At 46.0% G+C, this 26,896-nt stretch overlaps 1 protein-coding gene and 1 long non-coding RNA gene across 10 annotated transcripts in view; both read left to right on the top strand.

The window, feature by feature from the left end:
* Positions 1 to 26,896, top strand: part of tsnare1 (T-SNARE Domain Containing 1) — a 403,887-nt gene that overhangs the window by 111,181 nt on the left and 265,810 nt on the right. Inside the window, exon 2 of one of the 9 annotated variants that reach the window (XM_079694014.1) lies at positions 25,200 to 25,226. The exons of 7 other annotated variants lie outside the window; for them this stretch is intronic. The gene's annotated coding sequence lies outside the window, so the exon portion shown is untranslated. Of the gene's footprint in view, positions 1 to 25,199; positions 25,227 to 26,165; positions 26,203 to 26,896 lie in introns of those variants that run through there. One more of the 9 variants, XM_079694016.1, reaches the window with a different exon arrangement.
* Positions 20,682 to 21,979, top strand: LOC307013350. The gene is made up of 2 exons (XR_013800953.1): positions 20,682 to 21,610; positions 21,831 to 21,979. It is a non-coding gene; the product is annotated as an uncharacterized lncRNA (long non-coding RNA).

The following is a 26,896-nucleotide window of genomic DNA, read 5'->3' as shown; positions in this document are numbered from 1 at the left end:
GTATCCTCTTGACTCTCCTTCTGTAAGTGGGTTATAGTTAACATTCTAAAGAGGCTGACTCCAAAATATTTGAACACTCAAACATTATCCCTAATGTGTTCAACATGTATAATTCCACAGCTTTTCATGCTCAACTCTTAAAAAGTAGTACTGGTAGAGCAGTTTCTGGTTAATATCAGGTCCAGTTCATGGCGGTTTGAGAGAGTCGAGTTGAAGAAACACACTCCTCAATGTCAGTTTCGGTGATTTATTGACAAGGATGACGACACCCTAAAACAGAATAATGCAGCAAGATAAGCTGACAAAGTATTACATCCATGCAATTCAATCAACACAAATATATACCACGAAACAGAGTATAGTAGTATAATAGTATAATATATATATAGTATAATATATGGTATAATATAATAGTGGAAACAGTCTTACATGAATGAGTGGACGAACGTCTCAACTCGAGGCGGAGTGCATGAACAATGTTTGAACTAAAATGGCCGCTCGGCACTTCCGGGTCAGAGCACGGCATAACCGGGCAGCGACAGCAGTGACACTGCCCTCTAGTGGCCGGCGATAAACTCTTCATCCCCCCCAGACCGGAAAGCTATGGGCCGGAATAGGTTAACGGTCTACATCCCGTATCCAGCTGCCAGACTCGGGCTCGTAACGTGCAGGCGGCCTCCTCAAGCGGCCCGGCCGAGTCGGCTGGGGCAGCGTCGGCGGCGACTGCGGCACCGGGAGCGGTGCACCCAGGAAGGCACCCGTAGGAACAGCGAGGTCAGAGGACGCCCCATCAGCAGGCGTCGGTGGGGAAGCGCCAATAGCCGAGTCGCGGGGCCCGACAGCCGGCCGCTGAGCAATCCCCTGGGGCGTCGCCCAGCCCGGGTGGATAGGTGGGGGCTGATGACCCAGGGCAGCGGGCGGCGGCGACGGCGCAGCCGACTGCTCGCGGGCGCAGGGTGTGGCCGGCGTGTAGGCACGGAGGAACCGCCGGTTGCGCAGTGTCAGACGTCCCGAACCGTCAACCCTGACCCGATACTGGTCGTGGCCCGGCGACTCCACCACGATCCCCGACCTGTCCCATTTGTGGGGGCTCGGGCCTTGCTGGTTCTGGAGGAATACCCTTTCGCCGAGTGCCAATGGGCGGAGCGGTCTCGAGTGAGTCCCCAGAGACTCGGTGGTACGGGACATACGGGTCCGAAGGGCGTCCTCCTTCGCCGCCCATGCCTCGCGCCATAGCAGGCGGATATGCGGGTTCGAGAACTTCTCGAGGCGGTTCACGAAGGAGAGCGAGCCACGAAGTGGGCGGCCGAAGATGATCTGTGCTGGCGAGAGGTCGCAGTCGGGGTCAGGCGTGTTACGCAACTGCAGCATAGCGCGCAGGAAGCGGTCCTGATCAAGGCTGCCCGACGGGCCGGTGTTGGACATCAAGAGGCGCTTAGCAGTATTAACCGCAACCTCCGCCCTCCCATTCGACTGCGGAAAGCTAACGGAAGACACACGGTGTTCGACGTGCCATAAGCGGAGGAAGTCCTCGGTGTGGCTCGCCTTGAATTCCGGACCACCGTCGCTCGAGAGCTCCTCCGGTACGCCGAAGGTGGCGAAGAACGACCGGAGGTGTTGGACCAGGCCAGCTGAGCCCGCCAGGGCAGTACCCGCCGTAGAGCTCAGGACCTCTACCCAGCCCGAGAGCCGATCCCCGACAACTAGGTAGTGACGGCCCCCATAGTCGAAGAAGTCAGCAAACACCGCCTCGAATGGCGTGGACGGGGGTGGGGACGGCCGGGGGGGTGTAGCCGCCTGTGACGGAGCATTGCGGTTGCAGTCTGCACACCCGTCCCTGGTGGCCTGAATGTCCCCGGACATCCCGGGCCAGTAAACTATGGCTCGGGCATGCTGCCCCATGGCTGAGGTCCCCTGGTGAGCGGCATGGAGATGCCGAAGGACCCTCCCACGGAGGGATGGGGGAACCACGACGCGGTCCCGATAGAGCAGGACGCCGTCCTGGGCGTAGACGGACTCACAGACCGATGACAGACTCGCCAGGGCAGGGTCGTTAACGTCAATCCCACCCTCTTGCTCGATGAGTTGGAGGAGGTGGCCGAGGCATCCGTCAGCCGCTGTTTCCCGTGCGAGGAGGGGCCAAGAGACGGCTCCGAGCTCCCGTGCGTCGTCGCGGATGGAGGCCATGAGTGCTGACTCCATGGCGTCAGGCCCGCTCGGCAGCCCCAATGAGAGGCCGTTCGCTGAACCCGAGGGAGAAGGATGCCTCGACGTGGCATCAGCGGCGTAGTTGCTCTTGCCAGGCAGATGCACAATGTCGAAGCGCCATGGGAGGGTGCGCTGCTTCAGTCTAAACAGACGCGAGTTTGTGATCTCATCCAGCGTACGGTCGCCAAAGATTTTCACCAACGGCTTATGGTCGGTGACCACGACGAGGTTGTCGGACCCCTGCGTGAAGTACCGCGTCTGTTCCAGGCCCCATGCCACAGCTAGGGCCTCTCCCTCGACGGCTGCATAGCGCTGCTCCGCAGGGGACAGGAAACGCGAGCCCGCGAGGGTGACCCTCCACCCTCCTGGACAGCAGTCCGGTATGCCCGAGGCACAGTGACAATGTTGCTGGAGCAGGAAGTAGCCAATGCCACGCATGGACCAGTCAGGGCGGAGGCAGGTACGCTTCTGCATGTCGTAGATCTCCACGCCCTCGCGGATGGCCTCCATTATGGCTTGCTTGGACGTCTGGAAGGCCTCCTCCAGAACGGGGGACCATAGGAACGCACAGCGTGGGCTGAGGAACGGCTTAAATGGAGCCATCGTGTCACGCAACTGGGCGTAGTTAGCCACCTGGTTGACAAGGCCGAACCAACTCCTGATGTCCGTCGTGGAGCCTGGGGTGGGGAAGTCCCGGATGGCGTCCAAGTATTTTGGGAGCGGTTCGATGGTAGATTCCGACACCCTGAAGCCAGCGAAGTCGACGCACCTCTCCGCGAACTGAAGCTTGTCCGGATTCAGCACGATCCCCGATCGGCCGACACGCGTCAGGAAGTCGATGGTCCTCCACCAGTGTTGCTCCAGGTCGGTGTCATAGTGGATGGTGTCATCCACACAACGTTCCTTGCGTTCATAGTCCGAGAGGACGGCGTCAAACCGACGGTTGTAGCCATCCCCTGACGACAGGAAACCCTGTGGTGCCCTGGTGTAGCGCCAACGGCCGAAGGGCGTGATGAAGGTAGTGAGGTGGCGATCCGACTCACGCAGGGGAACACTGTGGTAGCCGTTCCAGGCGTCCGTGACGGTCTTCCAGGTGCCCTTCGGGACGCGGCGTGCGAGGTGGAACGGGGACTCAGTGGCGAAGGTCTCACGTTGGCAGAACTTGTTGAGGGGGGAGAGGTCCACGGTCCTGCGGGGGGAACCGTCGTGCTTCCGAGTGACTACCATACGATGGCACCACGTCACCGGCTCGCCGTACGGCACGCGTTCAATGACCCCAAGGGCTTCGTCCCGCAGGAGGTCATCGTGAACCCTCCGCTGCCAGTGTAGAGGCACCGTAGCCGCGGTGTGGCATGCCTTAGGCGTAGCTGCGGGGTCCACGTGCATCTCGATAGGCGGCCCCTCCATGCATGGTAGTGCCCGATGGGGGCAAGTATTGAATGTCGACGAGGCATATCTCCCGAGTAGCCAACCTTTCATCCGGTTATTGTTCTCTGGCGTACAAGGGAACGGCAGTGCTGCGGGGCGCGCCGGGGGGACCGTGCGCTGAGGACAAGAGCATTGGGCGTCCCCGGGGTCACTTGGCCCCACGCAGCCGCCGTTGGTTGACCTCGTCGCATTGATGGACAGGGGCTGGACTGGCGTGTCAGCCGTGTCAGGGCTACGCCTGTCCTTGGGCCCCCTTGCAACGTCGTCCGACGGGAAGTTAATGGGCAAGAGGCCGAGGTTGAGCAACGACTCGTAGGAGAGGTACATGGCCCGGACTGAGCTGCTCACATATACCATGGAACGGCAGGATGTAGTACGGCCCCCGCTGCAGGTCGTCGAGAGCCTAGCGAAGAACGCTCCCTCGATGGCTATAGGGGAGCGGTTGGCGGCCAACAGGCTGAGGCTGACGGGTCGCAGGTCGTCCCGCGCGAAACCGCAGGCCAGGAACTCCTCCAGAGACCAAAGGTCCGACTGCGCGCCAGTGTCTGCGACGGCGGATATTCGAGCTCCGTCGGCCGAGCCCCGGTTGCTGGTGCCATCCCTCGGCCCGACTGGCATGTCCATCGAGATGGTGATTAACGCCCGGGGGTGGTCTCTCAGCCTGGCTCGCCTCCATTCGCCCTTGGAGAAGATGTGGTGCTCGAGTATGATAGGTGAAGGCCTGTCGACACAGCCGTGCGACGTAGGGGCGCGGCGTCGGCGAAGGCTCCCGCGACGTCGGCCAGGGCGGGCTCCAGCTTGCACCGACGAGACCTGGGATACCAGCTCCGACCCCATGGCGGCCTGTTGACTGTCGGATGACGGCTGTTGACGCCTCTGTTGTCGGCGGGCCCTGTAGCAGCCGATGCACACCTGGTGAGGCTTAGGATTCCACCCGCGAGGCCCCTCCGTGAAGACGTTAAAGACGTTCTTACATTCCGGACACGAGGCACGTTTAGCCCCGTCCGCGGGGCTCGGGGCGGGGCTCGCCTGTGGAGTCGTCTTCAAGCGCCGGAATGACGACATGGCTGATAGGGAGGACGACGGGAGAGCGTTACGGGCCATCTCTTTGTTCTCGACGAGTGCAATCACGTCATTAACTGGCTTGACCAGGACGTCAGTTGTCCCTAGCGTCTCGCGGCGTATGTCCGAGTCATAGATGCCATTGAGCAGCACATCGCGGATAATGTGGTCGGTATAGTCCACGTCCTTACCACACTCGCATACCGCATTATATGCGCATGTCTCTGCTTTACCCCGCACTCTGGCAGCGAATGCGCGGAATGTCTCGTCGCGTTCCTGGCGTAACTGAAATAGTTCGGTGCGCAGGACGCATGTAGCAACTGGGATGACAGCTAGGGAACGCATGACGGTGATCAGGTCTGGCAAGGGTCCGGAAGCGGCGTCGGGGATGGCTTTCAACAGGCTGTCTCCAAGTACAGGCCCAGCGCACTGAAACAGCTGGAAGGGGGCCTGTGCGTCCCCTATGCCTGAGCCGGCGCGGAATACATTCCAACGGCGGATGAACACGTTCCATTCCTCTATTGACACGCCCACATCAACTTTGGGCCGATCGAGTCTCGGGCCGTGAGGGGCTGGGGCCTGGGCTGGCGCGGCCATGACAGGCGCTGCGTGCTGGTGGCTACATCCATGAATCGTCAATATAGCAATGACGAGTGCTTCAGACAAGTCATCGGATTTGAACTCGCAGCCGGGGACAGGGCATCCAACAACGACCATGGTGTCGTCATGAAGAAACACACTCCTCAATGTCAGTTTCGGTGATTTATTGACAAGGATGACGACACCCTAAAACAGAATAATGCAGCAAGATAAGCTGACAAAGTATTACATCCATGCAATTCAATCAACACAAATATATACCACGAAACAGAGTATAGTAGTATAATAGTATAATATATATATAGTATAATATATGGTATAATATAATAGTGGAAACAGTCTTACATGAATGAGTGGACGAACGTCTCAACTCGAGGCGGAGTGCATGAACAATGTTTGAACTAAAATGGCCGCTCGGCACTTCCGGGTCAGAGCACGGCATAACCGGGCAGCGACAGCAGTGACACTGCCCTCTAGTGGCCGGCGATAAACTCTTCACGAGTGATACATTAATTTATTTGGCTGAATGTAGAAGTCACAGAGAAGTACAAACACGGCGCCATCTTGAAGGATGTTCAATAGGAAGACCTCGTATTCCTTATTACACGGCTTAATTAACAACTCGATTTTGATTGGTCAATTCGGACCTTCCAGAGGTCTGTTATTTTTGGCAAAAATAAATGCTAAGGGGGATCAAGGGACTATGTGCATTTATATCATCCGCAGAAAGAGGAAACATTTGTTTTCTCCATCAAAAAACATCATTTTATATGTGTGAAGGGCAGAGGTTAAAAAACAGAGCGCTTGATGTTACAGAAATCAAGAAGAGAGACAGAAAGTAAACACTAAAGAGAAGAGCAGGAGAAGACAGACAGGAAGTAAACACTGAAGGGAACAGCAGAAGAAGACAGACAGGAAGTGAACACTAAAGGGAACAGCAGACGGAGATGGACCAAGCCCCCAGGAAGTGCGCAGGAATCTGTGCCAATATTCGTTGTGTCCAAACGGCGTTACTGCAACTTCCGTATCAGTCTGTGACGTCAACCGGCCCTGAACAACTTTTTCCCATTGACTAACATGGGGAAAGACACGTCTGTAAATCGGTGGATATTTTTTTTTTAACTAAATAAACTACCCAGTAATATTAGAGTATCCGTTATTCTCACGGCCCAGGAGAGAAGCTTAGAATAAAGAGACCAATGGAGTCTCTGGCATAAGGTTCAAATGGGTGCTTTAATTAAATGGCGCGGTAATGAAAAAAGCAGAAGGAGGTTGGGAGAGAGAGGCTGCAGCTCCCTCTCGCAGTCTGGACCGTGGAAAAGAGAGCGAGACACGTTAATCTTTCCCACTTGGATCTCCCTTCACTCCTCCTCCTCGGGGGCAGTGACGTAATCTTCCGCCCTCCTTTCACCAATGTCCGATACCGCACATAACAGAGGATTTAGACGTTTGTATATTCATTGCATCACTCCACACGCCTTTTTTCCTTATACACTCATTCATGACTTGTTATCCAATGCATTTTAACGGCTGCAATTGTTTGTTAACAGCAAACCGGAAGTCAAGCTTACTGGTGATATTCCGGAGACTTCTTCCGGAATCGCTTTCAAAATAAACTTTAACAACAGGCGAATTCTAACCGGAAATGTTTTCATAATAAAACAGTTATAAGATAACTCTGTAAAAGCTTTAGGAATCCAAAGTACAACATATAATAAGTACCCTGTATCAAGATTGATGCAAAACAAGTGATATTTGACCTTTTTAGACAGATTTAGCAAAAAACATATCCATATCTCTGGCCCTCCTTGTTCGATTTTGACATGTTACATCTCTTTCTGACCATTAGAGCCAATAGAATCCAAGGGAAATTGTCCCGCACACACTCATTTTAAAAAAATGATGGCGTCTCTGCGCATAACCCTGTCTCCTAAAAATTACGTTCCCACAGAACTAAACTGCATTCTCAATTACCTTTAGCTAGAAACGTATTTTCTCCCACGTTACGTTTCTTAAAGACGTTTATTTTCTACATATCTTTGCTATTTATTGTCTTGCTTATAATAATGATAATAGTCATTTATAAATACAATTTTAGAGCACACATTTGAAATCAGTAGGCAAGGCTGTAATTTCGCCAGCTGTACTGAGCGAGGCAGAAAATAATAGTTTTAACATGCCAAAAAGCTGCTGTGTTGTTTATTGCACCTCAAACATTAAAACAAATCCAGAATTACGTGTTTCTGTACTTCCTCTAAGAAGAAAGGACAGTAACAGAAGATCTCTGTGACGCCAGATGTGGTGTTGTTAATGCAATATGATATCCGAAAAAAATTTCAGTTTAGGATGGCCGAATCCCATAATAATACCCATAATCCCCAGCTATCGTTTGGGACTACAGTCCCGTTGACAAACCCTGTGATTAATCTTCAAGCTCTGGGATTGGATGTTGGAGTGGCAGTGCGCCAAGGTTACGCCGAGCATTAAGCTCTTCGAAATGGAACGAAACCACGGCAGACTATTAAAAACTGGACTTGAACGCCCCCCCCAGAACTACACATGCTGGCTATTGTGTTTCGCAACATGTTCTCTATGGCACGTCTCTACTGGGAATTGTAGTTTTAAAAGACGTTTTTGTTTTTCCCAAAATTAGAAATTGACAGTATTAAACTGTTTACAGCCCTGGAGGTTTAGGCGATAGGAAACGCAGTGGTGTGTACAAATTTAAAACATGTAGCCTAATAACTAAATGGGTGAAAATCGCTAGTATCCATAATGGGCAGCATTAATATATACCCACATGACAGCTCATTGTTACTTTGTAATTCTACTCCACTACAATTCAGAGGTTAACCTGTATTTTTACTCCATTACATTTATTTTAGTTACTTTGCAGATTCTGATTAATGATGTGAAATACAAACAACCCTTAAAGCAGACTTTAGTTACACCTGAGTAAAATTCAGGGAAAGGATATTGTCAAGTGCCAAAAATCAGGAGAGATGTTTGATAGTTGGTGCTTGAGAAGACTAAACATTTATCTGCAGATCTCTATAAAGTATATTAATTACTCATTATTCTCTACTAATAGTTAATTAAAAACTGTATATAATTGCTATTTTGCACATCCCTTTCAATATTTCCTAAGGTTTATTGACATATCATATACACAACTACAGTGTAGTTATGCAACAGTGCATTACAAGACATCTATCAATATGTGTGTGTACCTCCACCATTAAACTGTCAGATTCTGCACATTTCTTATACTATCTACATACATAAGAGTATAATTAATGTGTATAATATCAGTTAAAATAAGTGCTTCAACATAGATAACATTGCAGGAAAGCAATATATTAGACGTTAAGTACTTTGTCAGGCTTAATATATTTATCTGTAGATAGATACCCCCAAAGCTTTTTTCTTATTTGAAAGAAGACCTTAACCCAAAGTATTCTTAAATGTGTTAATAAAGGTTAATTAGTTTGTCTGTTTTGCACATCCTCCTATTAATATCTTTGTACATCCAGCACTAAACTGTTTGATTGTAGAGATCACTTACCGTATCTTCTTGATTTTGTATATTCTATATTTCTATCATTGACCTTCTACTTTCCCCCTGAGTATGTACTCTTAATATTTTTTTCATCAAATTACATTATTGAACAAAAATAATTAAATAACATGCTTTAACCACTAGGTGGTGCACACAAGGTACACACAGCATACTAATAATAACTTGGTATTATTAGTGTATGACACTTATGTATGTATAACATCTGAAGATGTGTAGTTTACTAGTTTTATTCATGTTTTTAGATCATTTTACAGGATATTGCTATACTATTTCTCATGTTTTACTTCTACACATTAATATCTGATTTGTAAAACATCACAGACATAATTATATCCGTCATTTAACGGTAAGCTATTGAAATTGTGATTCCATATGTAGCAGGTATATAAATATACAGGAATGCATTCCACCAATAATCCCTCACGCTTTATTTTATTGTTCCAATATTATTTATTGTCACTTTTATTTTGGTATGTTTACTACAAAAGACCGTTTTGGGAGCTAATGCTTTCATTTTGAAGTCTTCAGTTTCGGCAGTGACGTCATCTACCTGCGTTGCACCCTCTCTCACTCAGTTGTTTGTATGGCAGACTGAGGTGAGGAGAGTTTGTCATGTGCTCTTTGTAGATTTCTGTTCTAAATGATGTTTACAGTGTTTATATAATCTTAAACTGTGAAACAAGGTTATAATATCATTCCATGGTGCTAATGTGTTGCTGTGTAGTTGTTTTTCAGAAGTTTGAGTGTTTTAGCAAACTTTTAGTTAAGTGTACATTTTAACAGCACTTGTGAGGACTCACACACAGCACCTGCAGCATGTTTAATGGCGTCTTTTCCCCACCACAGACTGGTGTGTTGCAGACGTCCATGTGTATTAATGCTGCTGCATTATTGTGTTTACTTCATGCAGGTATGTTTGTTGCTCCCATGTTTTTGGTCTATTGTGTTTTGTACTATGTGTTTATTTTATTGTTTTATTTACATATCTAAAAATACTAATTAGCCGGTGGTGTATACATTTCCAGTGTAACTATAATTGTACAGTGTATTGTGATCTATTGTGACAGATTTGATATCTGAATGTTTTATAAGTACTAGTCTCTCAGTTGTTTGTATGGCAGACTGAGACTGGTGTGTTGCAGACGTCCATGTGTATTAATGCTCCTGCATTATTGTGTTCACTTCATGCAGAGGAATAAATACGCCACAGTTTCGGTTAAAGAAAACAACCGAATCTCCTTGTCCATCAAACACGCACAACACAACGCAGAGTCGTAGCAAGGGTCTGCTGAGAAGTAGGCCCAGACCGGCTACATTGGTGCCGTGACCCGGATCACATCGTGGATCAACACCAGCTTGGTCACAGGAGGTTGTCGGACGTCAAAACAACAACAAAAAAGAGGTTCCCTTATGAAGGTTATATTGAAGTGGCTTTGTCACAGTTACAAGGACATTGTGTTCTTTCTGGAAAAATGTGTGTCAAGTGAAAGAAAAAGACATTGAAAAAAATGTCCATTGTTTATTGTGAATCAGTATTTTCTGTTTTTGTTGACATTAACTAAGTTTTTTTGAAACAAAAAAAGAGATGGATTTCAATGTAATGGGGAAAGCTGTTCAAAATGTTTCTGGTTTTGGGAGGGGGGCGCAACTTCCTGGTTTGGAATTATTTAACTCTCCAGTTGCTGGTTTGGGGAGGGGTGCACCGCTGTTTAACTCTTTTGGGAGGGGGGCACAGCTGTTTAATTCTTCAGTTGCAAGTCCAGGCGACATGATGTCGCCAGCGCCCAGCTACACCCGCCCAGTTATTGTTCCAGACAATGGAGGTGACCCAGTTCTCACCTCCACCCGTCTACCTAGCCACCCGACCCTTACCGACAGACCTACCTTTTCACTTTCGGCCATCCCAGACAGGAGTGACCCAGCTTTGAGTGATCTCATCGCACACATCGCCCAGCAAGTGGGACAGTTTATATCAGCTCAGTTAAAGGAAGAGACTCAATCGAATGAAGGCAGTCAAGCACGGGTTCAGAACTCAGGTGAAGGCCAGTCACGCATTGACTCCACACTTAACCTGACTGGTGTGAAGTTATTCATGCAGTCCGATGTGAGAGAGCCTCCTGTGTACAGAGGAGATGGGTCTGACAAGCTCTCAGTGCATGAGTGGGAGGAGCTCATGGACACGTACTTGAGGAAGAGGAGCATACAGCTGGGTGAGCAGCATCAGGAGATGTTGACTAGATTAATGGGCAAAGCCAGAGACATTGTGAAGATAACGCTCCGTAGCAATCCGTTATTGAAGCCTCACGAGAACCCAAAAGTTATAACTGACATATTGAAACAGCATTTTGGTGGTGTGTCATGTTCGAGTATGCCCCTTGCAGACTTCTACAGCACTGTGCCTGTAGCAGGAGAGGACCCTGTTGAATACTGGATCCGCCTTAACAAAGCTGTTGATGCAGCTGAGGAGGGCTTGAGCAGACTCGGGAGACATATTGATGATCCCCGTCGAGAAGTAACCATGATGTTTGTCAAGTATTGTCCAGATCCATCCCTGGCTGCAGTGTTGCGGTTCAAAGCGCCAGAGAAGTGGACAGCTGGTGAAATACAGGAGCATGTTGACCATTATCAAATCGAAATGAGAGAACAGCTGAACACCAGACCAAACCGCCCCAGCGCAGCAAGACATGTGGCAGCTCATGTTCAAACACCTGTGTCTGAGGAGGTGTCTATGCCTAGCCTTCCAGTGTTGCCCCCTGTCCAGGCTGAAGCGAATGTCACAACTGCTCCTCAGTTTGATGGTAATTGCCTAAAGACTTTGATTGGCCTGCTTGACCGCACACTAGCTCAGAACAGCCAGGCGATGGTTCAGAACAGCCAGCCGATGGCTCAAAACAACCAGCCAATGTATAGGCAGCACTCGTCTGACCAGAGAAAACACTGCAAGGTATGCAAGTCTATGGAACACTCCACTCTAGCACACTGCCGGCGGGAGCGCCTGTGCTTGTCTTGTTTTAAGCCTGGCCATATCAAGAAAGACTGTCAGAGTTACACTCCCGGATGGGAGGACCAGGCCGCACATTCACCTCGAGAGCAGCAGCCTTTAAACTGACTGACCCGCATTTGGAGAGGGGACGTGTGGGTGAGGACAAACAAACCCTCAGAAGTGACAGTGAATATGAACAGTGTTATGTGAAGTTGTGCGGTGCAGCACCGGCTGGTGTGACGATGATAGCACAGAACACGCATAGAGTTGAGCCATATGATGAGCTATTCTATGCTCCAGTCAATGTGAATAATATGTTCCAGATGCAGGAAATGCTTGATTCAGGTTCCATGACCTGTACTTTCAGTGAAGAAGCAGTGGAAAAGATGCTGAGTGAAAAAGTATTGTCAGAACCAAGACCGATGACTCAGGAAGTGGTTTAAGTTGGGTGTGGAGGAAAACTCACTAAACCGAAGTGCATGTACGAAGTTGAACTGAAGGTGTATGGGGAGAGCTGCATCGTTCCAGTTCTTGTGGTGCCAGGCCAGCGAGATGATCTCATCATTGGCACAAATGTGATCAAGTTTCTCATGCGCAAGTTGAAGAACAGTGATGATTACTGGCGGCTTATCTCCGTTTGCAGTCTTTCCTCATCCCCAGAGTGTGAACAGTTCTTGGACCTCATGGCGAACACATCCCGTTGGAGGGGTGAGGAGCTACCAGACCAAATGTGCACAGTCAAGCTGAGGCAGTCAGTCACTCTCCTAGCAATGCAAGAACACCTCGTTTGGGGTAAGCTACCTAACGATACTCCCATGTCACCGGGAAGCACTGTGATAGTTGAGCCGACCTCATCCAAGTCCATGCCACGTAACATCATGGTTGGCCGGATCGTGACACCTCTGTGGGGTGATAGGTGGGTCCCCATGAAGGTCACCAATCTGTCTGATAGACCAGTTACGCTGAAGAGGAACTGTAAACTGGCAGATGTGTCCCCCTGCTTAGCTGTAGAAGATTTTGAGCTCCTCCAAGGCTCTAGTCAGATTGACAAGGCTGTCCCAGGCAAGCACCATACACCAACCAGTCCTTCAGATCTCGAACAGAGGCTGCGAGATGTTGGCCTTGACAAACTTGACATACAACCTTGTCATACTAGCCACACAGGGAAGGAGAAGTTAGTCCAACTGGTCGAGTGTTACAACGATGTCTTCTCCAAGCATGACATGGACTGCGGTGAGAAGAAGGGCTTTGTCCACCGCATTCGACTTACCGATGATCGCCCATTCCGCCTTCCTTACCGGAGAGTACCCCCTGCTCACTACCAGAAACTACGTCAAGTCTTGACAGGCATGGAGGAGCAAGGGATCATTCGGAAATCTGTGAGTGAGTATGCCTCACCACTGGTGATGGTATGGAAGAAGGACGGAAACTTGAGGATCTGCACCGATTTCCGTTGGTTGAATGCGAGAACACTCAAGGACGCCCATCCTCTTCCACATCAGTCAGACTGCTTGGCTGCCTTGGGAGGGAACACCTTCTTCAGCACGATGGACTTAACGTCCGGCTTCTACAACGTCCCCATGGCTGAAGAGGACAAAAAATACACAGCCTTCACCACACCGCTAGGCTTGCATGAGTATAACAGGATGCCGCAGGGACTGTACAATAGTCCTGCCTCATTTATGCGCATGATGCTGAGTATATTTGGGGACATGAACTTCAGCAGCTTATTATGTTATTTGGATGACTTGCTTGTTTTCGCATCAACTGAAGAGGAGACCCTACAGAGACTGGAGGTCGTCTTCCAGCGCCTGCGAGACAACAACCTCAAGTTGAGTCCTAAGAAGTGTCACCTGATGCGATCGTCTGTCAAGTTTTTGGGTCATATCATAGATGGCGGCGGAGTAGCTGTGGATCCTGCAAAGGTGGAAGTCATATCCACTATGTCGAAGTCTGATCTCATGGAAGATGACGGATGTACACCCTCAGTAAGGAGGATCAAATCCTATTTGGGCATGGTGTTCTTCTACCAGCACTTCATCCCTAATTGCTCTTCCATTGCCAAGCCACTCTTTGCTCTGACTGCTGGACAAAAGAGAAGAGGAAGGATGAAAGTGAAAGTGAATGTGAAGGCAGGAACATTCAGGAAACTGAAACCTGATGACTGGACTCTAGAGTGTGACATCGCCTTTGACAGTCTTAAAGAAAGTCTGCTGGACTGTGTGGTCCTTGCACATCCTGATTTCTCACGTCCCCTGATTCTGTCAACTGATGCTTCCTTGGACGGGCTTGGCGCAGTGTTGTCACAAGTAGCAGCTGGTGAAAGTAAAGCCCGTCCCATAGCTTTCGCAAGTAAGACACTGAGCAGCTCTCAGAAGAATTATCCAGCTCACCGGCTTGAGTTTTTGGCGTTGAAGTGGAGTGTGTGTGACAAATTCAGCCATTGGCTGAAGGGCAATTCCTTCACAGTATGGACGAACAATAATCCACTCACATACATAATGACTAAGCCCAAACTCGACGCCTGCGAACAACGATGGGTCGCAAAGCTCGCTCCTTATACTTTCAGTCTGAAGCACATTGCAGGAACCAAGAACGTAGTGGCTGATGCTCTCAGTCGGGACCCGTTTGCCAAGACAGTTGGGCGTAGACTTGTTACAGAGTCCTATGGCAATCTGCTTGCCGAATCTGATGAAGTTGGAGAAAATGGAGTTCAGGATGTCTTTCGCTTAAATGTCAGGTGTCAGCGGACGAAGAGGTCAAAACAAGGTGCTGTGACTCAGTCCCATTGTTCCCAGCCCCTGTGTAACAACATTGTGAAAGCTGTCCTTGATTCTCATGACCACTGGGATGCAGCTGCAGAGTCCAGGGCGACAGAGTTGATCCAGTCCGTTCAACACCTTGTTCCACCAGGGCAGGATCTGCTACCTGCCTTCTCCTTGGAAGAGCTCCGAAAAAGCCAAGGGCTTGACCCTGGCATCTCTAGAGTCATGCCTTTTCTGAGTCGACAGAGAAGACCCTCAAGGCGAGAGAGAGACGGTCTGGACACAAGTGCTCTGGTACTCATCAAGCAGTGGGAGAGACTTAATGTCATTGATGGAGTGCTCTATAGAGTCACCAAGGATCCCTTGAGCAAACAGAAGAGGCGTCAGTTTGTATTGCCCCAAAGTCTGGTAGACAAGGCCTTGCATGGTGTACATGACTTGGCCGGACATCAAGGGCAGGCAAGAACAATTTACCTGACAAGACAACGCTTCTTCTGGCCTAGAATGGAGCACCAAATTAAGGACTATGTGAAGTGCTGCCAGAGGTGCATCCTGGCCAAGACACCGGATCCTTCTGCCAGAGCTCCGCTTGAAAGTATCAGGACCACGGCTCCTATGGAACTAGTGTGTTTGGATTTCTGGAGTGCGGAAGATAGCAAGCAGCGTTCAGTAGATGTTCTTGTCCTGACAGATCACTTCACAAAGTTGGCCCATGCCTTTCCCTGCACAAACCAACAAGTGAAACAAGTTGCTAAGAAGTTGTGGGACAACGTCTTCTGTGTGTATGGGTTTGCGGGGCGCATACATACAGATCAAGGAGCCAACTTTGAGAGTGAGCTCATCGCAGAACTGCTTAAACTATTTGGTGTCTACAAGTCACACACTACAGCCTACCACCCCATGGGGAACGGAGGGACTGAGAGATTTAACAGGACTCTGGGGGTTATGCTCCGTTCACTGCCACTGAGAGAGAAGGCCAAGTGGCCCCAGCAAATCTAGACCCTGACATTTGCATACAATGCGACAGTGCATGAGACGACTGGGTACGCACCCTTCCACCTAATGTTTGGTCGGGTTCCAAGACTCCCCGTTGATGTGATGTTCAAACAGGTCCTACACGACCCAGTGGTTGTTGACTATGGCAGCTATGTAACAACGCTTATGTCCCACCTCCATGAAGCAGCAGACATTGCTCTTAAGCATGCCATCAAGGAGCAAGACAAGCAAGCCAGAGGTTACAATCGAAAGATCAAGGGGACTTGCCTGAACGTGGGAGACAGAGTACTTCTCGCCAACAAAGGTGAGAGGGGAAAGAAGAAACTTGCGGACAAGTGGGAACCAACAGTCTATACTGTCGTGGACAGCAACCGACAGACTCATGTCTACATGTTGGAAGATGACAAGGGTAAAACAAAGTTAGTGCATCGCAACCTTATCCTGGATGTCAGCTTCCTGCCCATAGAGTCTGCTCAAGGACAAATGCCGGAGACTGAGGACAGTCTTGATGATTCAGAGGACGGGTCTCGGATGGAGTATCTCGTCAACTCTTTGGAAGAGGAAGAGGGTTCGGAGGATAGGACAAGCGCATGGGCACTGAGTGGGGCGGAAGACACTGCCAGTCACCGGTCCTGTGACGAAGCTGATACAGACGAAGATCAGTCTGATGCAGAGCTAGATCAGTCAAGTGTACCAGATACAGTATCAGTGATCGACGCAAGCAGTGTCCAGTCATTCAGACCGGTTACAGCGTCAGCAGTTGACACATCAGACTCAGTGTCGATGGTTGACACAGACCATGTCCCGACCGTTATTTCTGACACTTTACCAACAGTTGCAGAACAGGGCCGAGACAGCCAAGCACCCACTCAAGCAGACACGCAGGGTGTGGTCAGGACATGTGCTGGCAGGGTTGTTAAGAGAGTCAGCCGTTTTGTAGAGACAATGGTTCAGAGGCCGACCAGCATGAGGGGGTTCGCAAACTCTTTCAGTAAGAGATCCCATTCTCTTCTTACCCTGTTCTGAAGGGGCTGTATTATTTCTTCTTGTTTGTTTTCTTTTATTGAGATGTTTCTTTTTTTATCGTTGTTTTTTTTTTACGTTTTCCAATGTGTCACTGTAAGTGATGTACTGTTTACTGTCTGTGCTCACGAGTACGGTTTTGGACTCAAGTGGGCCGGGTAGTTTGGTGTACACGGCACCAAGCAATTCTAAGTCGGGACTAAGGGTTGATCACCCTTTTGATTTCTCTGAACCTGTTTACCAGGTAGCTTCTAGCTGATTGTGAAGATGGTATCGTTATGTGAACCCGTGCCAGTTTTAACGCAGTGTTAATGTCCCTGTCAGTGTTATGTCCTGTCAGCCGCTCAGGATTTTGGTATAATTCAGGAGAGGTGAATGTAGCAGGTATATAAATATACAGGAATGCATTCCACCAATAATCCCTCACGTTTTATTTTATTGTTCCAATATTATTTATTGTCACTTTTATTTTGGTATTTTTACTACAAAAGACCGTTTTGGGAGCTAATGCTTTTATTTTGAAGTCTTCAGTTTCGGCAGTGACGTCATCTACCTGCGTTGCACCCTCTCTCACTCAGTTGTTTGTATGGCAGACTGAGGTGAGGAGAGTTTGTCATGTGCTCTTTGTAGATTTCTGTTCTAAATGATGTTTACAGTGTTTATATAATCTTAAACTGTGAAACAAGGTTATAATATCATTCCATGGTGCTAATGTGTTGCTGTGTAGTTGTTTTGCAGAAGTTTGAGTGTTTTAGCAAACTTTTAGTTAAGTGTACTGTTTAGCAGCACTTGTGAGAACTCACACACAGCACCTGCAGCATGTTTAATGGCGTCTTTTCCCCACCACAGACTGGTGTGTTGCAGACGTCCATGTGTATTAATGCTGCTTCATTATTGTGTTTACTTCATGCAGGTATGTTTGTTGCTCCCATGTTTTTGGTCTATTGTGTTTTGTACTATGTGTTTATTTTATTGTTTTATTTACATGTCTAAAAATACTAATTAGCCGGTGGTGTATACATTTCCAGTGTAACTGTAATTGTACATTGCATTGTGATCTATTGTGACAGATTTGATATCTGAATGTTTTATAAGTACTAGTCTCTCAGTTGTTTGTATGGCAGACTGAGACTGGTGTGTTGCAGACGTCCATGTGTATTAATGCTGCTGCATTATTGTGTTTACTTCATGCAGAGGAATAAATACGCCACAGTTTCGGTTAAAGACAACAACCGAATCTCCTTGTCCATCAAACGCGCACAACACAACGCAGAGTCGTAGCAAGGGTCTGCTGAGAAGTAGGCCCAGACCGGCTACACATAGATGTGTCTCCCATCACCCAAATCCCCTTCTCTCAACTCAGTATTTACATTCTTATATTCAAAGAAAATCAGTAATATCTTTAAAAACTACAAGTCCTTTTCTATCAGCTGTGCACCGTTATGGTGTAAATATATCCTATCCTCCAATTGGATCAAATATAAAAGTCAGCCGAATTAGTATTGATACTGCAAGGAGACGTATTTTGTGAAAAGACATGCAAGATGTTGTTTAATTGTTGATATATTTATGATCCACGTCATATATTCAGTTTTGGCGGCAGTTCTTCAAGTTTGTCCAGAAGTCTTCTCATCAGGGCTCTATAAATAAAGAACTACGGCAGATGTGTAATATTAATGCAGCAAGAACACTCGGGATAAAGTATTATTTTTATTTTTTAAAATGTTTTCGGATATCATATCGCATTAACATCATATCCCAACATAAATTGCGGCTAAAACATCCCAATCATCGAGCTTCAAGCTGAGGATCTTGGGTAACCTGTTCAGTGGGTGGTTTGTGGTGTGTATAGTAGGGGTGGGTGATACCACAAAATCTGGATTCGATCCGATACCAAGTATTTCAGGGCCAGTATCGCCGATACCGATACTTTGTTAAATGAAAAGCGTCTTATGTACTTTCATATAGGGGGGAGCTGCATGACATGATTTTTGAGCTGAAAGCATCATAAATAGACTAAATCTGAATTCATTTTCATGAATACAGACAGGACGGTTTTTTAGACAAATAAACGTTTTACTTTCGCAAATTTAAAATGCAAACATGAAAAATAACAATACAAAGTGGCCAGAGTAGCGAACTGTCTTCTTGCACACATCACAGTTCGCTAAGTTGTAATTGCCAGTTGTGAAATTGCTCCACACAACGCTGCTCTTTCTCTCAGCCATCATGCGCGTCTGTGTGTTGCACTCGCGAGTCGCTGGCTGCTGCTGTCCTGCCCTGCCGGCTGCTGTCAGTCAGATTGATAATCGGCGTTCAGGCAGGGAGCGCGTGCGCGAGCCTCGAGGAGAGGAGGACAGCAGTGGAGAGAGAAGAAAAGAGTATATACTTGTGTTCGTCTGCACATAGTTTTTTGAAGAAATTGACGAGTAGAGGAGAAGGGAAAAAAAGTATAAAAGTATCAATCCTATTGGCTCTAGTATCGATATGAAACGTAACGTAATATCGGAAGTATCGATATTTTGGGATCGATCCGCTCACCCCTAGTGTATAGCTTATAGGCCTACGTCTGTTTCCGGTGACTTTATTTACGGCTAAAAAGCATGCTAAAAAGCCCAAGATTATAGAATTAAACGAATAAATAAAAATAAGGATAATTGTGTATTATTGTTGAGTAAATAAAAGTGTGTTATTTAGAAAAAGAAAAAAAAATTAGAAGGAAAAAAAAAAAAAAAAATACAGATTTCAGTATTTTGAGGCTCCATTTCTTTTCCTCACGGACGGCAAAAAAGTCAGACATTATATGATTTAAAATAAAAACAAATCAATAAAAAGATAAAACTGGCATGTAATTTACTTTCGAATAAATATATGAGAGTAAAATCTACGTCACTTTACAGCCACGCCCACTTTTGGGGAAACCAACGCTGTCATTTGAACGGCAATCAAGCCACAGAGATCTTCTGTTACTGTTAGAGGAAGTTCAGAAACACGTAACTCTGGATTTGTTTTAATGTTTGAGGTGCAATAAACGACACAGCAGCTTTTTGGCATGATAAAACTATTATGTTCTGCCTTGCTCATGAGGGTAACAGCTGGCGAAATCACAGCCTCGCCTATTGATTTCAAATGTGTGCTCTAAAATGATATTTATAAATGACTATTATCATTGTCATAAGCAAGAAAATAAATGGCAAAGATATGTAAAAAATAAACGTATTTGAGATACGTTCTTAACAATAGAACCGCCAGAGGTCGCTGTATAGCTAAAACCGCCAACGGGTAAAATGTACGCGCTATTGATTTGCAAGGTACAATGTTATTTATCATACAGAACAGTGAGTTTTGATCGCACAGGGATGACATTTATACCAATATAATCTGTGGACTCTCAGCTTTTCATATGACATAGTTTGTGCAGATAGCATGAAGTATAAAATATCGCTACAAGTGCTGATTTAAACGCTTGGTGTTAGACTTATGTTTTGTTTAGGTACAAATCTCTCAATCTCTCTCTATCTATCTATAACTATCTATCGATCCACCTGTAATGTTCTGTTCTATGGACATATAATTGTCTACATAAACAGACGACGCGGACTACTTCTCTCATTCCGAGTGTCCATCTTTATTCAACTGGCACGTAACCTGCACACATGCATTACGTCCTCAACGTGAGCTCAGTCATCCAAGATCTTGTATTCTCCAAGATGTTACACTATCTATAACTATATATCTATCTCTCTCTTTCTCTATCTATCTATCACTATATCTATCTCTCTCTATCTATCTCTCTATCTATAAGGAACCGCAGTAGACAAAAGGTGTTGCTATAGCAACACGTCATGTTTACGCTGCATTTTCTATGAGGTAAATATTACCCGCTGGCGGATATGGGTATAAATGGCTATAGAGAGGCGAAGTCACGCCCATCTACTTCCGGTCCATGGGACCCCGGAAGCGAAAAATTATACATTGAATTTAATGGAGAGAGAAAACATATCTTTTGATCCCGTTTGAATTGTGCCACGAACTACACATATGATGTTTGTCAATCTTAAACAATCATTTCCATGTCAAAAAAGTCAAATTTTGTCGTAAAACTGTTGAAATATAAGACTATGAAAAATACGCGACTACAAAGACTACAAATCCCAAATCCCATTCTGGGTCGCGCATGTGATGTCACAGGCGATAATGCTCCAAGTGGTTGCGACTCGTAATTAAAGCGAAGAAGAAGATTTCATAACTGATTTATTACCTCCAATAAATATAAGAGATTGCTCCAATAAATTCACTTTTACAAGATGCCTGTGTGCTTTGTACCATGTTGTAATCACAAAAGTGATCATACCACTTGCTCGTTCTATCGCTTCCCGTCTTAAGAAAGGACCAGGAGTCGCTGGATCAGACATATCAGGTAATATCATAGGTAATATACATGTTATGCATGGAACATAGTCAAGTTAGCTACCTAGCTAGTAGCGACGAGTAGCGAGCACGTTAGTTAGCATTACATTACTTAGCCTTGTCATTTTTAGTAGCCTTACCATGAAGTTATTATTTTATTACATGAAGTAAACCAAAATGTTAAACAGTAAGAGTAGTCATCATGGTAAGTATTTCGTGAAACATTTGAAGAGTAGCCAACTGCGCCCTCCACCGGGTGCTAAGGAAGCAGTTCAGGGAGAGTCGAAGGAACGCAGGCAGGCAGGGAGCTTTGCATGACATTCTTCTGGACGTGTTTCATTGTGATGATAGTGAGAGTGAGTCAATCTGTTTGTTGGAAAGACAGTAGTTGAGTGATTACTGAGAGAAAATTATTCAAAGAGATAATTATTCAGTGTTGTTACTTTAAAGTGTTGTTACTGACCTTTTTCTCTTTTATTGTCTTTACCTCACCTATAACTGCTGAGACCCTGAGGAACATGCACACTGACCTGCTCTGGCAACCTGATTTCCACTGTACGTAATAGTATTTGGTTATGGTATATTATTTATATACATCAAAGGCACAATGCACCCCCCAGAGAGACACATGTATTGAGTGTGATATTTTGCATTGGTCATGTGAAATCATCTTTCCATACTAGAAAACTGTAGGAGCGGCAACTTGTTTTGAAATTGAATTTTTAATATCCGATAATAAAGTTGATCTATTTTCTTTATTCTTCTCTCTTCCCAGCTCCATCCATCACCGTTCTCTGTTCCTGCAGGTCCTGCTTGCTAATCAATGCTCATATGTTTTTACACAATTACAAATAAAGTCAATGTATTGTATGACATGAAGTTGTGCTTCATTCTGAGTCAATAATAAATAAATTCTGCCTTCAACTGCAAAATGATAAGTAAGATGAACCAAGCAAAGCTGACACAAAGCTGTGCTCTTAAGTTGACATGAAGAATTTGTGAAATATTGGTAATTATTTGGAAAAAATGACTGACGATGCAGAAAACTTTTTTTATTTAGGAACAGTAGTCAGGTGCAGCATTTATCACTACATATGTGTCACACTTAAAAGGCCAAACACTGGCCAAACACACCTCGTTTACAACTCCCCAGTTGACAGCCATGACTCCGTCTAAATTGTACCCCCCAAGCACCCTCTTCATGAGGGACGCGCATGGAGTGGATGAAAGTCCCGACCTCAGCACAGCACCAAAATTGCTGGCTGTCAACCTGCCCCGCCTTTGTAACTGCCACTGAGGATTTGTCTGCTGTCCTACGGTGGCTGTCTGGATGGCAGCTTGCTGGTCTCTGCTCAGTCGCATTGAGGCAAGAATTGCCTCAAGCCCCCGACCCCCATGCTCCTTCACCAGCTCCGGCACGTTGAAAATGGCCTGATGTTGAGGCTGCAGCTCTGGCTCAGGTGACAAAAGCCATGCCATGCCACGCTGCGCCCCTCAGTGCAGACCTGAACCAGTCTACTTCCTCAGTGGCGATGTCTCTGGCCAGTGGGTTGTATGTCTCCTCTTGATGTTGGTAGAGTTGAGACACCGGCTGGACTACTTTTGAAGTGCCGGGCTTCCTCCACTGGCACTCAACTTCTGTGGAGCTGATCTGCCACATGGTAAATATTGCCAACGCTGCAGCGTGGCTGCATTTGTACATCCCCCATGCACAACCACAGACAGCGCTCTGCATCGCGCCATCCTCTCCCATGTAGATCTGTACAAATAAAGTAAGTACCATGTTTGTTAACATGCTATAATAGATTGAATGAGCAATACAAGGATGGTCCAGATCTGGGGGTGGGAGGGTTTATTTTTCCATAGTTTTGTCCTCTTGTCTGATTGTTGTTGTTTGTTTTTTCTGAATTCTTTGTAATTTGTGTTGTATTGGTTGTGATTGTACATTGTATTTTTTTAAATGTGTATTACATTTTTGAAAAACATTTGATCAACAAAAAAGGATTTGGTCAGGATCTAGACTCAGTGTGTAGTTTATGAATTAATCAATGCTCTCTACATTAGGAAAACACATACCAGTGTACCAGAGGGAGTCACACACAGCTGTGCCTAGATAACCAAACAAATTGACAAGATAACCAAAATCCTTGAATCTACACACAGCAAATAAACTCAAATGACACAACGAGATGTAAAAAGGAGATCACACATATAGTCGATATAAAACTGGCCGCTTCAATCTGAAGAGCAACTAAAACAAAACACGGGAGTGTACCTTGTTCTTGTGAACACTAATGTTATCCACAGCATACACACCCGTATACAGTACACCCGTTCTAGGTTCTGATTGGCTCTCTAGGTTGGCATTCTAGCTTCTGACTGGCTGTCCAGGTTGTCAATCACAGCCGTGGTTCATATTATGCTAGTCGACTCGTAACATTGCTAAACTTTTTTTCTTGACGGTTTTCTCAGTCAACTAATGCTATTGATAACAGTAACATAAATTAACACAGCCCTGCACACTGCAGTCATTATATGCCGGGTCTGTGGTTCATCATCTTCTTTTTCATTCTCCTCCTTATTGACTGACATTAACGTTAAACATTGCACTCATATTACTCACTGAAACCTTGTAAAGCCGGTCCTGCATGCTGGCTCTTACAGAACCGACTAACTCCCCTTTCGTGTATGTACAGCTCTCAACGTGCCCAGACTTGTAGTAATTTTCACCTCGTTTTATACTTTTATTCTCATTCTGAAAGAATGAGGTGAAATGTGCCAATGTGACGGTCATCTTTGTGTTGGTGACGCGTATTGTGCGGGACCAGAGACATGTAGTTCACTGAGCGGCTTAACACAAAAAAATGTGTTACTTCACAGTTTTACGACAAATTTTAATTTTTTTGACTTGCAAAATGTTCTTTTAAATTGACAAACATCATATGTGTCATTCGTGGCATAATTCAAACGGGATCAAAAGATACGTTTTCTCTCTCCATTGAATTCAATGTATAATTTTCCGCTTCCGGGGTCCCATGGAGGCTCCCGGAAGGGGAGGGACTTCGCCTCTCTATTTATTTGGCGATTTTTTCAATCTGACTTCCTATTGACAATTTTTAACAGCAGAGGGTGCTATATAACACACTTTCAGGAAAAGTCACGGACTGGGAGACTTTAAAGGTGGGGTAGGTAAGTTTCAGAAACCGGCTCGAGTGCACTCAAATTTGAAAGTGCACAGCCAAAAAGAATCCGCCCCTTCCTTTAGACTTCCTTACAGAGCACCTCCTCCGCGAGAGCAGGCTGCAGTAACGTTACATATCAGGTAAAGCTAAACACATCTAGGTTAGCAATACTACACAGCCAAAGCAACTCCGATATTGATTGGTTTTTACTTCTCCTAGTTTCCACTTTCTTTATGTTCTTAATTTGCTCAGTTACATTTTTTCTTTTGCAACCAGTAGACGATGTTGAACCTAACTCTGCCATGGTGAAACCGCCTGTTGCTGGCGAGTCATTGAAGTACTGCTGCAATGCACACCCAATGAGGGCACGAGATACAGTTGTGCGTGCACGAGATGGAAGGCTGACAGACAGGGCGGCAATCCAATCCGTTTAGCCGGCGGATTGGTTGTAGTTTTTACAATATCACGGGTTCCACAGATGACATTTTTTTATGGATTTTTTGTCAAAGCACTTAAGATATTCATTGCTATCGGGATGTTCAGAGCATTCCATGGAATATAACAAAAAGTGTATCTCGAGCCAGTTTCTGAAACTTACCTACCCCACCTTTAATATGTTATGGAAAAAAAGTTACATACAATAAAAAATCAGCTGCGGGTAAAATTTACCCGTTGGCGGTTCTAGTGTTAACAAACGTAACGTGGGAGAAAATAAGTTTCTAGCTAAACGAAATTGAGAATGCAGTTTAGTTCTGTGGGAACGTAATTTTTAGGAGACAGGGTTGCTGCGCATGCTAGCTTGCAGCTGAGGGGAGAAATATCCCTGCTCTGATATTAAGCAACGGAAAAGCTGTTTTATTGGTTATGGATTATCAGAACATTTCAAAGGGGACACAGTCACATTGGATATTAACCTATGGATTAACTACAGCATCGTTTCTATCGTTTTAATGCCATTGAAGACCAGTTTAGACCAGACGAAGACGAAGGTAAGCCATGTTAGTGTTGTGGGCAACCTAGCGCCACATGTTTTGATGTACGTTTTTGTTGATAACGTCGCAAGTTTGTATCTTTCAGTGTTGAGGTGGGCACCGTTAGATTCTGTGTCTCCTTGCGATCATAAACGATGTGTTGGATGTGCACCTAGGATGCAGTAATAGGTTAGCATTTTTCGCTCTGGGCTAATTCAGAGGCTCACTGTTAGCATTTTGAGTTTTACTTTAATACAAAAATGAAAAAGATCAGTTAAATTAGTTTTCTTCCATTATATGGATATAAAACATTCCTAGTTTATTAAACATGAAGGTTCCTTTGACGTTTTTTTCCTGCAAATTACGCGATTTCGGGCCCGGATACGCGTCCATTGGGTTTAAGAGGTTAAACCAAATTACATCATTCAACATTGATTTGATTTTTTCTTACACTATGGAATATTTTATAGCCCTTATTAGAATCATTCAGTCCTTTAAAGTTGTAAAATGCACTAAAAGCCAAATCTACATTTCTTTTCCATTCATTCTAGTGAGCAAGAGTGGGACCTCGGGGGGCGGGGCTTAAGGGGCGCATGCTCTGTGACTGCACATACGGGTACTTCTGCTCTGACAGCCAGGCATGATGGGTAATCTGTGACGTTTCGCTCTCTCAAAAGTTGGGCCATTTTGTCTTCATGCCAATGAGCAGCTCTCATAGGAAAGAACGAGACCCAGCCTCCCACGCTGTATCCAGTTCTTATTATACATCCATGAGTTAGACAGGAAGTAAACACTGAAAGGAACAGCAGAAGAAGACAGACATGAAGTAAACACTAAAAGGAACAGCAGAAGGAGACATACATGAAGTAAACACTGAAGGGAACAGCAGAAGAAGACAGACAGGAAGTTCAGGAGAAGACAGACAGGAAATAAACCGACCTGGACAGTTACAGTAAACCTCGATCAGTGCTGCCTGTTAAAACCTCCATTACTAGTACGCTTTTAGGAATGCCATCTGTACACAGCTTTTGTTGGGTCACTTACTGTCAGTGCTGTGAGTGCATCACTTTTAGTCTGGAAGAGCAAAGTGGATATGTAACCGGCTGTGTCTGACTCTGCGTTGTGTTGTGTAGAAAGACGACGACCCAGACGTGTAGCTTCATTCAGGATGTACATTTATTTTCACTCCTGACGAAACAGCGACAGAAAGAAAACATTTCTCCAGTCAGTACTCTCTTTAACGTGCCCCTCTCCCACAGAGATCAGTATCAAAAGGGCATAACGTAAAAAGTAACACAACATACCTGACGAAACAGCGACAGAAAGAAAACATTTCTCCAGTCAGTACTCTCTTTAACGTGCCCCTATACAAATTAAACAACACAGAAATACATTGTGAACACCCGTGAGACACTACAACAAAAATAAGTAATAAAAAGTAACTTAAAGTGCATAAAGTCGACACTAAAACACGGAAATTGCTTCTGGCTGAAGAGCCGCCTACCTCTCCCACAGAGATCAGTATCAAAAGGGGAGAACGATGCATGAACCCCGCGAAAAAAAGGGGAACAGTGTCACATACATAAGGAACGTAGGGGTACACGCTAAAATTATAGTTCCACATACTGATGTGAGTCCTACTGCGTCAGGTATTAACACAAGATGAAACAAGAATAAACACAGATTTT

Source organism: Notothenia rossii (genome assembly GCF_949606895.1).
Source record: "Notothenia rossii genome assembly, chromosome: 7".
NCBI classification, from domain to species: Eukaryota; Metazoa; Chordata; class Actinopteri; order Perciformes; family Nototheniidae; genus Notothenia; species Notothenia rossii.
The sequence above is the reverse complement of the archived record's forward strand: the minus strand, read 5'-3'. Positions and strand labels throughout refer to the sequence as shown.